The following is a 12274-nucleotide window of genomic DNA, read 5'->3' as shown; positions in this document are numbered from 1 at the left end:
ATTTGCTTGTTTAGATTATGCCAGTCTTATAGATGGTATATTCTTTTCTTTATTTTTGCAGATTGTGTTCTGTATATCGTAGGAATTTTGTAGATACTTTTAACCATTTAACTGAGTGGTTCGTGGAGGGCAGAAAAAAAGGAGGAAAAAGTAATACTAAGGTTCACGTTGGTCAAGACAGATGAAGTTTCTTTATACCTGAATCTACAATTCAGTATTAAAAAAAGGTTAAACTGGGATTCAAATGACCTAGGTGTGAATCCTTGGCTCTGAGCCTTTCTAGCTATGTGATGTGGGGCAAGTCACTTACTCTTTGAGTTTTTCCATCTATAACTTGAGGTTTTGGGAAGGCCCAGTTCTCACACAGAGCTCATTGTTCCCAGTAGCAAAAGCCTGTTTGATTGACTACCCAAGACTTTAAAAGTAGAAAGCCGTTTGCTCTTTTCCCACCATTCTTTTTGATTGAACTCTTTTCAGCAACTCCTAAGAAAGTGAGAAAGCCATGAATTAAACCATTGAGAGAGAAAAGACTTGCTTTCCCTGATTAATTCTATTTTATACCAGCTCTAATAAATGGGTCCGGTGATATTTATTTCTTATCTGTGTTGTTTGTCCTCAATTTCAGGTGCCTGAGTTTATCCTCCTAGGATGAGGAGTAGGAGCCATGGTAATCTTGGATCCTGAACCTTGGAGCCTAAGACTGCAGCCTGAGGGAGGTTTTTGGATTTTGAATTGGGACTGTGATCTATTGAAACCAGCTAAACTAAGAACTTAATCTCCTTCATACCCCTAGAGACTGCAGTGGTGCAAAGGAGAAGGAGAATTATGGCGCTCACATGTTGAGGAAGTAAATTTGTATTATTTTTTATTGTACCTATTTTGAAGTAAATATTCCTTTGTAAAAAGTTCTATGTTACACATCTAAAAAAGTGTAAATGATCACATCTGAACTATTGATCTCAGAAGATTTTTGTGAGGATCAATGAGGTTATATATAAAAAATGTTTTTCTGTAATAACTCATAAAATGGAAGATGTTTGGGGAGAAAAACTCTAAAATTCATGTATTTCTCAGTGAATTTTCATGTACAACATTAAAAAATTAATCTTGGCAAAGTATTCCCCAAAGTAATGCAAAGTGCCTAGCAACATGAAAATGTACTACTTTCCTATAATATGTAGTACCTATTTTCATCCACATCTACATAACCACGTTATGTTCACCAGAAAGTTATCACAAAATTTAAAGTATTCTATGGATCCACATTCATTCAAAAAACAATATTATTGTTAACAAGGCACTCATATTCACTGACATTGAGAACATAATTAGTGAAAACAAAAGGCATTTAACAAAATAGCTTAATAAAAAAAGTAGTAGAAGAAAATTTACTATGTGCTATTCAGGAGATACCAAAAGAGACAAAAGACAGTCTCTATACTGAAGAAGCTCACAATCTAATGGGGGAACAGAACAAGCAAACAAACATATACTTAATGGGAATAGAAAAGAATATACCTTTTTCTCAGCTGTATATGGCACCTTCACAAAATGTGACCATGTATTAGGGCATTAAAAACCTTGCAAAGAAATACAGAAAAGCAGAAAAATTGAATGCACTCTTTTCAGACCATGATTCAACAAAAATTACATTTAATAAAGTGCCTTCAAAGAAGATATTTTTTAAAAATTGGAAATCATATAATCTAGTGTTAATGAATAAGCTGATAAAAGAACAAATCATAGAAACAATAATTCAAAAAAGAAAATAATAATATACCAAAATTTGTGGGATATAGACAGAGAAGTACTTAGGAAAAATTTTTTATCTCTAAACTCTTAGATCAATAAAAAAGAGAAAATGTAAATCAATGAAAGGATGTGCATATAAAAAAAATAGAAAAAATTTGCTTTTGCTTGTCCTTAGTTTTCAAAGAGGACCAATGACATCACAAGAGTGATGTCTTGACTTACCCATAAATCAGATTTGAGTGAGACTGAGATCTTTCAGTCTTACTCTCGCTTCTAGTCATTGAAGTCCAGTGGTAAGACAAAAATCAAGATGATTAGCAATGGCCACGGATGCGATGGGTGGACTACCCTAAATTAAAGTTTATCCTAGGTCTCAGTTTGTCTGAGGTTATGCTCAATGAATCACTAAGGGCTAGATAAGAATTGGTACAAAAGATGGTCCAATTTACCATCACAAAATATCAATGCCAATAGATGGAACTTTATTTCCACGATTAGGCCAAAAGCCATACTTAAAAGGGTTTAGAACAATGAGATGAGAGGAAGTAAAGGCACTAGAATGTAGAGAGTTACTTTTCATTTTAGCTGAGAGAAGGAGAGATGTAGAACAATAAATGACATGCACAGTAGGATCTGGTTAGGTAGGGGTTTTTTTTGGTTTATTTGTCTGATTTGTTTTTTTAGGTTGGGGAAAATTGAGTATGATTGCAGACATCTGCAAGAAAACAGCAGAGGAGATCAAGAGTATATGAAGATTGTGTGCTTATCCACTATGATAGACTTAGCTTTTTTTCAGCAATACAATGTTCCAATAGACTTGTGATGCAAAATTCCATCCACATGCTGAAAAGATCTATGGAGATAAAATGCAGATCAAGGCATACTATTTTCACTTTTTTGTTTTTTCTTTCTTGTGGTTTTTCCCTTTTGTTCTGATTTTTCTTTCACAAGATAACTTATATAGCAATTTACTTAAAATGACTATGCATGTATAACCTTGTATATGTACAACTTGTTGTATTTGAAGAGGGGGGAAGGAAAATGGAGAAAAATTTGGAACTCAAAATCTTACTAAAAATGAATGTGGAAAAAAAATTTAAAAATAGTTTGTCTATCCAAAAGGAAAAAGGGGAATTACATGTAGAGAAGATCAATATGTCAAGGAGAAGGACCACATTTTATTTAAAGACTAGAATGAAAAAGAAGATAGTGACAGATGATTTCAAGGGAGATATGACTTCAGAGAAGAAGTGATCTTGAGTGAAATGTTCTCAGTTTGTTTTTGAGCTAAAAGGTGAAGTCCTTATTTGATAGGTGGGGTGGAGGAGGAGTCATATGACTTATGGGAAGGTTTATGGAAAGAAGAAACAGTGGAGAATTTTGTGATTTCCTCTAGTTCCATTCAGCAGCACATGAATAGAAGTCCAAGTCGAAAAATAAGGGTTTGGAAAGGCTTCTGTGAAATATGAACATTTTTGTTGGCACTTAAAGGAATCTAGTAGGCAAAGAAGAAGAAGGAGAACATTCTCCCTCCTTAAAGGAGAAAGGCATAGAGGGATGATAGAATGAGAATTAAGAAAATGTCTTTGGATTTGGCAACAAATAGATCATTGATAAGGAGAAAGAAGATTCCATGTAATGATGAGATCAGAAGCTAAACAGTAAGAGATAAAGAAGAAATAATTCTGGGGCACTTAGATAAAGGCATACACTCATAATCTGAGAACTAGATCTACATTGGGATCGCATGTTTAGGATAAAAATACAACCAAAACACATGTATTGTGAGGGGATTATATGTTGGGGGCTTGTTAATCACGGGAGACTGGTAGAAGGGTAATTCATGCCTCAAATGCTTCAAGATTGTTGATATTTTCTGGTATTATTGAGCACTGTTGAGTCTGCTGGGCCTTGTTCTTCCTCCCCACCAAGTACCACATTGTAATTAATCTAGAATTGGTATGTGCTTCTATTGTTTTCTTCTCTGGACTAGGTTACATACAACTCTATTGCTTCCAACTGGTCTTCAGCAGGCATCCTCCTAAGAGGAATAGGTGCTAATCCCTCCCTCCCTGTAGTTTGTGACCAATAGCTAAGCTTCTGATCAAACACACACACACGTACACACATACACACACACACACACACATATATATATATATATATACACATACACACATATATACACATATATATAAATTTCTTTAGGTTATGCATGTGCATTCACTTTTTATATATTTTCATATGAGTCATGTTGGGAGAGAAAAATCAGAACAAAAGGGAAAAACTAAAAGAAAGAAAAAAAACAAGAAAAAAAGTGAAAATAGTATGCTTTGATCTATATTCAGTCTCCATAGTTCTCTCTCTGGATGCAGATGGCATTTTCTAACCACAGTTTATTGGTATTGCTTTGGATCACTGAACTCCTGAGAAGAGCTAACTCTATCAGTTGATCATCACACAATCTTGCTTTTACTATGTACAATTTAATTTAATATAATCAAAATGATCAATTTTACATTTCATAATGTTTTCTATTTCTTATTTGGCCATAAATTCCTCCCTTCTCCAAAGATCTGACAGGTTAAACTCCCTTGCTTTCCTGATTTGCTTATAGTTTTGCCCTTTATTTCTAAATCATGTAACCATTTCAACCTTATCTTGATATAGAGTGGGAAATGTTGGAATATGTTTAGTTTCTGGCATACTATTTTTCAGAGTTCCCAGCTTCTTTTTAAAAGAGAAGGATAGTGTCTCTTCATCCACTGAGAAACAAACAATTCCATACTTCAAAGTATGGATGACCTAATGGCTCATCTTATAAATTTTATCTTACCAGGTTCAAAATCATTCTGATGTATATGATCTGGAATATCATCAAAAATAATGAGAATTGCAAAAAAAAAAAAAGATCTTTCTCTAATTGACTCAGCAAACATTTCAAAATTATTGGGAAAATTTTTTTTCATGGACTACTTTCTTCTCTCTCAATTTCAAACCACAAACATAAGCTTAAACAAAAATAATTCTCGATGCCCAATTAATTAATTAGAAATATAAAGTAATAAATATATTTTTAAATATATGAGCTAAGTATAGAAACTCTGATGGGGACTGTATCCAGAGTCATTTCTGGGAATTGGGAAAACCAAATATAAAAGGGCTACTTATTGGATTTTCTGTCACTAACTGAGTTGTTCTCACAATCAAATGATGTTTTATCCTGGTCTCAGTTTCCACCCACTCTTTTATCACATATTTATATTCTCCCTTCTTATTCTCTAGATCACAGGTCCATCCTTAGTCATAGCCTTTCAAAAGGAGGAGTTCAGTTATCTCCCAGAAGACCAGCCTCCAAAGGTTGAACACTTTTGAAACACAAATCAGTCCTTCAAGTAATAACCCATAGAGAGTAAATCAGTTTTGGGGACTTAACTTCCCCCAATAATAGAATCCATCTCCCTGTGCCAAGCTTCTATCTAGCTCACTAAAAAATGCTTAGAACCCTAGCCTAATGGTTTATGAGGATTCTAAACACCAAAAGTCCATTTCAGGGGACACTGAAAAAATATTTAAAAACCATAAGAGCTATAAAGGATAGTTATTTCACCAAACATCTTTCTTGAAAAGCAAGTGAATCCAAGGGACAACAAAGCTAAGTTAAATCAATAAGATCATTATCCATTATCTTATCTATCCTGGGTTATATTCATGGTCTTTATTATATATAAAAATCTATCTTATGTTATAATTACATATATATGTAGATAAACATGCATTGTTTATATTACACCTACATATTTGTGTATTCCTTGTATAGCTGTGTAGACTTGGATTGCTGAGAAAAAATCTCAAAGCCATTGATTACCAATGAGTATTAAGATTAAAGACTTTGTATTCTTTCCGGGATAAATAATTTCTGAAGTTATATTATTAAAATGTATGTAATTCATATGTTCTCTATATTAATTCTAATATATTAACATATTCATATAAATATAATAGTCAGTTCCTAGATGCTCCATATACTCTAAATTTATATTTCTTCCAAACTGCAATATTTCTTTAATTGGTACCACCATTCTTCCAGTCACCCATGTGTACATACTCTTAATTTATCATTCTCTTTTAGCTCCATGTATGATCAGTTTTCAAGTCTTCTTGATTTTGCCTCCCTATGCATTTCATCTTGTCCTTTGCTCCATTTCTGTGGTCACCACCCTAGTTGAAAGCCCCATCATTTCTCAACCTCTCTATCATGACAGCATCTTAATTCCTTTCCCTGTCTCTAGTCTATCCTCTTTCAAATTCATGCTCTGCATAACTGCCAGATTAAGTTCCTAAAATTCAGGTCTAAAGATGTTGCACACTTGTTCATTAAGCATCAGTAACTATACATTAACACTAGAACTCAAAAGAAATTCCTCCCTTTATTATTTAAATTCTTTCACAGTCTGATTCTAATATTTCTTTTGTGACTGATTTTTCAACCCTCCTCACAGCCTCTTTAATCCAGCCAATGTGATCTTCTTATTGTTTCCCATTAATGGTATTCCATCTTCTCCCCCTGTACTTTTCACCTTTGTTTTCTATGCTTAGAACATACTCCTTCTTCACTTTTATTTTTATCAAATCCCTAAATCCTTGTACAGCTTTGCTTGGGCACCATTTCCTAACATGAAGGAGCTTTTCATTTTCTCCCATTTATTATTGATCTTTTCCAAACAATTGGAAACCTGAAAATTATCTTGTATTTATTCATATGAGTGTATTCAATTTAACTCTTTATCTCGAATCACTTTCACGATTCCTTGCCTATAAGTAAATACTAAATACATACTGAATTGAATTAAATTGTAAAATGGAGATATTAGTATCTATCTGATGGGGTTTTCTTAGCAAAGACATTGGTGGGATTTGCCATTTCCTTCTCCAGCTCATTTTATAGGTGAGGAAATTGAAGCAAATAAGGTTTAATGATTTGCTTGGGATTTTGAGTCTTCCTGTCTTTAAATGTGGTGTTCTATCTGGGTACCTAGTTACCCTGCCTGGATCATAGTATATTCTTTTTTTGTATACAACAGATTTTAATGCATAATAATAAGTTAACATTTATATGACTTTTTTATTATAGCTTTTTATTTACAAGATATATGCATGGGTAATTTTCAGCATTGACAATTGCAAAACTTTTTGTTCCAATTTTTCCCTTCCTTCCCCCTACCCTCTCCCCCAGATGGCAGGTTGACCAATACAAGTTAAATATGTTAAAGTATAGATCATAGTATATTCTATGTAAATGTTATTGCCTTAGCTTGTTGCCCTTCAACATGGGCTAGAACTAATATTATTGGCAACTATTGATCCCAGTCTCATCTATATCAATTGATTCTCAGACCAAATGATCCCACCTCTACAATATCTCCCTATATGACTCTGGGCAAATTATTTCTCCTCTCTGGGTTTTTTTTAAATTTATAAAATGAGAGGATTGGACTAGGTAGTCTCTGAGACTCCTTCTAGTACTAAATCTATGAACATTTAGAACATTTTGAAAAATGTCACACATAGTTGATGTATTGCTTTAACTGATGGTGTTTTCTCTCGATTTGCATTCTTTGCAATAAAAGATGTACATTTATTTATTTAAAATGATATATAAGAAAATAAAGATTATGCAAAGATTTTAAAATGGCAATGAAAATGTAAAAAGTGGGGGGGGGGGAAGACTTATTTGGATAAAGAAAAAAAGTCCCAGTAGAGAGTTTCATTGAATAGAATTTCCTCTCTGAGAGAATAGAATAATAACAAATTATAATAAGCCAAGAACTCCTCTTTCCCTTTCTCCATTCATTTCGAGAGAATACGTTAAAAAATCTAAAACAGGTGTTGGTAATTTTTTTGTATGAAGAAACTTTTTGTGGGTTGACAAAACTTATGGGTCCTTTCTCAATTTTTTTAAATGTATAAGATATTTAAATGTATAAAATACTCAGGAAAACAAACCAAAGAAATTTTATTAAAATAAAGATTTTTTTTCCATTGAAATTGATGGATCCCCTGAAATTTATACATAGAATTTTTAGCTCTCAAATTAAGAAGCCCTGCTTGAAAAATAGCATACCCTTTAACAAAAGGCCAATAGCATACCTTCTGCCTCTAGTTTGTTATGTCAAAGCCCTTTGAGACCAAAAACATACTTATTCACTCATCCTGCTGTAGACTCAGATGAAATAAGGGCATTAACTAAAAAGGGCAAACAGAATTTAAAATGGCTTTTTGTATAAAGGGAACCAGTACTATTTATCAAATCACTTGATTTGATAAGCATTTCTCTAGGAGAGAGTGTTCTTGTTTGTAAAAATAACATGATTTGTATTCTGGACTTGGCTTTTTTACATTATCCCAAACTTACAGATAGAAAATTCCTTTTTTTTATTATTGCTGATGGTAATCTGCACACAATGGGAATTTTATAGATGTTATCTATTATCTGACTAATTAAGTGATTTGAGAGGATGGAGGAAGATAGGGAAAAGTAAAATTGAGGTCAAAGTATGGTCTAGATAGCTTGAGTTTTTGCAGAACTGTAGCTACAATCCATTATGGTTGAAAGAACTTCAACTTGCATTCAGAAGACCTAGGTTTGAGGCTTAGCTCTAAATCTTTCTACTTATATAACCTGGAACAAGTCACTTAACCTCTGAGTTTTTCCATCAATAAAGTAGGAATGGCCATATTTGAATTATCCATCTTACAAAATTTTTGTGAGGATTAAATCAGGTAATATATTTTGAAAAAAATTCATTGCAGCAGTGAAAGTTAAAAAAATAGAAGACATTTGGAGAGAAAAACTACAAAATTAATTTGCTTTTTAGAGAATTTTCACACATGATTTTTTATAAAAAACATTAATCTTGACAAAGTACTCCCCAAAGTAATACAATGTGCTTAGCAATGTTTAGACATGCTACCCCACCATATATTCGGTATCTATCCATGGGCCCCTTGGATTCCAATTTATGAAGTCTGGATCTAAAATAAAATATCCTCTAACTTGGGGCAAATTGCATCCTTAACTTTTCTGCACAACTCCATTATTATGTCCAAGCCCTTGTGATCAAAAGCACTGTTTACTCAGTTAGCTGAGGTAAAGGCATTAATCAAAAAATGGCATGCAGAATTTAAAATGGATTTATTTATAAAAAGTACCCTTACCATTCATCAAATCACTATTGATTCAATAAGTATTTCTCAGGAAAAGAGTGTTCTTCCTTGCAAAATATTCCTTGCAAAAAAATTATATTTCATAGTTTACTTATTTGTACTAGCCCAATCTTGGATAGTAAATTCTTTTCTTGATAATTACATATTGTAATCTACATACAATGGAAATTTTATAGGTGTTGTTTACTTAACTGATTGAGTTGATTTGTGGAAGGTAAGAAGAGAAGATAAAGCAAATTTATGATTAAAATATAGTGGATATGGCCTGAGTTTCTATAGAACTGTATCTACAACCCAGGATTGTTGAAAAAACATTATACTGGTATTCAGAAGATCTGGGTTTGAGGCCTAACTGACCCTTTCTAAGAAGCAAGTTCCTTAAGTACACTTGAATTTTTTCATCAGTAAAGTAGGAATGATCATATTTGCACTAAGAGATCTCATATAATTTTTGTGAGGATTAAATCAGGTAATATATTTTAAAATCATGTTTTATAACACAAAAACTTAGAAAAATGGAAGATATTTAAAAAGAAAGCACCAAATCCACTTATTTCTTATAGAATTTTCCTATATAACTTAAAAAAGAATCTTGACAAGATCTTCCCTAAAGTAGTACAAAGTGCTAAGCAATATGTACACATGCTAATCACTTTCTCTAATACATTTAACACCCATCTTTTACTCAGGGCAAATTATACCCATAAGGTCTCTTGTACAATTTCATTGTTATGTCAAATTCTTTGTGGCCAAAAGCACTGTTATTCATTCATATTCTTGTTGACTCAGCTGAAGTAAAGCCATTAATCAAACATGTCACATAGAATTTAAAATAGATTTATAAAAAGTAATCCAATCATTCATCAAATCACTATTAATCCAATAAGCATTTCTCAAGAAGAGAGTGTTCCTGTTTGCAAAATATTATTTATATTTTATAGTTTACTTATTTATTATGCTAGTCTAATCTTATAGATGGTGAATGCCTTTCTTGATAATTACAGATTGTGCTCTGCATATTTTGGAAAGTTTACAGATGTTGTTGACTGAGAGGTTTGTGGAGGGTGAAAGAAGAGAGGAAAAAGCAAAATTAAAGTCAAGATACAGTCAAGACAGCCTGAGTTTCTACAGAACTATATCTACAGCCCAGTGAAGTTGAAAAAAAAAACCCATTAAATTGATATTTGGAGGACTTAGGTTTAAGGTCTGACTCTGCCCATTTCTAGCTGTGTGACCTAAAGCAAGTCATTTAAGCTCTGCTGAGTTTTCTATCAATAAAGTGGAAACAATCATATTCACCCTATCTCATAAGATTTTTTGTGAAGATATATATCATATTATTTTCAAAGCGTTTTGTATCATTAAGACAGAAAAATGAGTGTTATTTGGAGAGAGAAACTATAAAATCTTGTCTTTCTTAGGAAATTTTCATTTGTAACTTAAAAAAATTAATTTTAACAAAGTATTCCCCAAAGTAATACAAAGTACTTAGCAATGTATATACATACTACTGATTTTCCTATGACATATCACACATGGAAGTATGGATCCCTCCCCACTGTGGGTTTACCAAAAAGTTACTACAAAATTTTAAATACTCTGCAGATCCATCTCTACCCAAAATAATTTTCCAAGAGGCTTGCAATTATTCTTATGTTTACTTGCTAATCACAGGACACAATTAATAAAGACAAATAATTATTTAATAATTTAATAAAAATAGCTTAATAAGAAAAGTAGTAATGGAACAATTTCTCCTCAAATCTAGGATATCTTTCTCATAGACGTATACATGGCATTCAGGGAAATAGACCTATATTGGGATCACATTGTTGCATAGGAGTTGCATAGAAGGATTCATATTGGGTACGTATTTGTCCAGTGCATACCAGTAGATAAGCAATTCATACTTCAGATGACCCAAGACTGCTGATATTTCAGGTAATAATAGCCATCATTGGACCTGCTAGTCTTTGTTCTCTCTATCCATAAGTTCCACGTTGCTATTACTCTAGGATGTGCATGGTATTTTTTCCTTCCCTGCTAGGAAATAGATCTTATCTCGCTAATTCCCTCTCTTGCTCTAGTGCTACTTACTGAACTTCATCAGGATTCCTCCTAAGAGGAGTAAGCGCTGATATCTCCCTTTTTTGCTTAATGTCCAGAGGGCAAACTTCAGTTTTTCCAAGGAGAAAGATGTCCCTTAGTTCACTTAGGGACAAATACACCAGTTCTAAACTTCAAAGTGTGACTCATTTCCTTATAAATTTTCTTTCATCACATTCAAAGTCAGCCTGATGTGCATATTCTGGAATATTATCAGAAATTATCAGAATTGGGGGGGAAAAAACAAACCTTTCTCTAGAAGGATCTGCAATTAACCAAAAGTAACTGAAAATGTATTTTTCTCATGCATTACTTTCTCCCAGTTTCAAATGATAAACTTACAATAGGATTAGATAAAAATCAGTCTTCCTGCTTTATTACTTATTAGAAATTTAAAATAATAAATGAATGAAATTCAATATTTGAGCAAAGCTTAGAAGCTCTGATGTGGCTTGTATACAAAGTCATCTCTGACCTCTAAGAAGGCGGGGAAAATAAGGGCTAGTAACTTGACTTTGCTCTTATAAATGAGCACAGCTGTCGTTTTATTCTGGCCTCAGCTTCAGCCTACTCCTCTCTCACATATTAATAGTCTTCCTTCTTAATCTCTGGATCATAGGTTCACCTATTTGTGTCTTGCTCCTGCTCTTTTGCCTCTTCACTTTCTCCTAAAAACTTGGGAGACAATCGTTTATTCAAGGAAATTGGAAACCCAAGACAAAATCAGCTCTCCTAAACAAGCTGAACTATTGTCAAAATAAATGCTAATGGTATACATTCAATTATTATCTTTCTAATATAGGTAAATACTCCAACATCTCTGTGATTCCAATAGCAGGACCAAAGGGGCGAAATGATCCCCTTTTTATTCATAAAAAGAAGTTTTGTAACCTCTCAGCAGTCTAGCCTATAATAGCCAAATACTTTTGAAACACAAATCAGTCATCCAGATAATTAGAATCCACACATCTTTAGTTAGTCTTTTGGATGCTACTTCCTCATAATAATAGGATCTATCATTTTATATCAAGCTTTTATCTAACTCATGGTTAGTAAGTTTTAAAACCTTTATTTAATTGCAAATAAGGACCCCGAACCCCCAAAACCCATTTCAGAAAGATGTAACAAAGATAAAATAAAACACAAAAGTTAGGATTGGCAAGCAAATGAATCCAAACAAGAACAAAGT

The sequence above is a fragment of the Sarcophilus harrisii genome, chromosome 2 (assembly GCF_902635505.1).
Source record: "Sarcophilus harrisii chromosome 2, mSarHar1.11, whole genome shotgun sequence".
NCBI classification, from domain to species: Eukaryota; Metazoa; Chordata; class Mammalia; order Dasyuromorphia; family Dasyuridae; genus Sarcophilus; species Sarcophilus harrisii.
The sequence above is the reverse complement of the archived record's forward strand: the minus strand, read 5'-3'. Positions refer to the sequence as shown.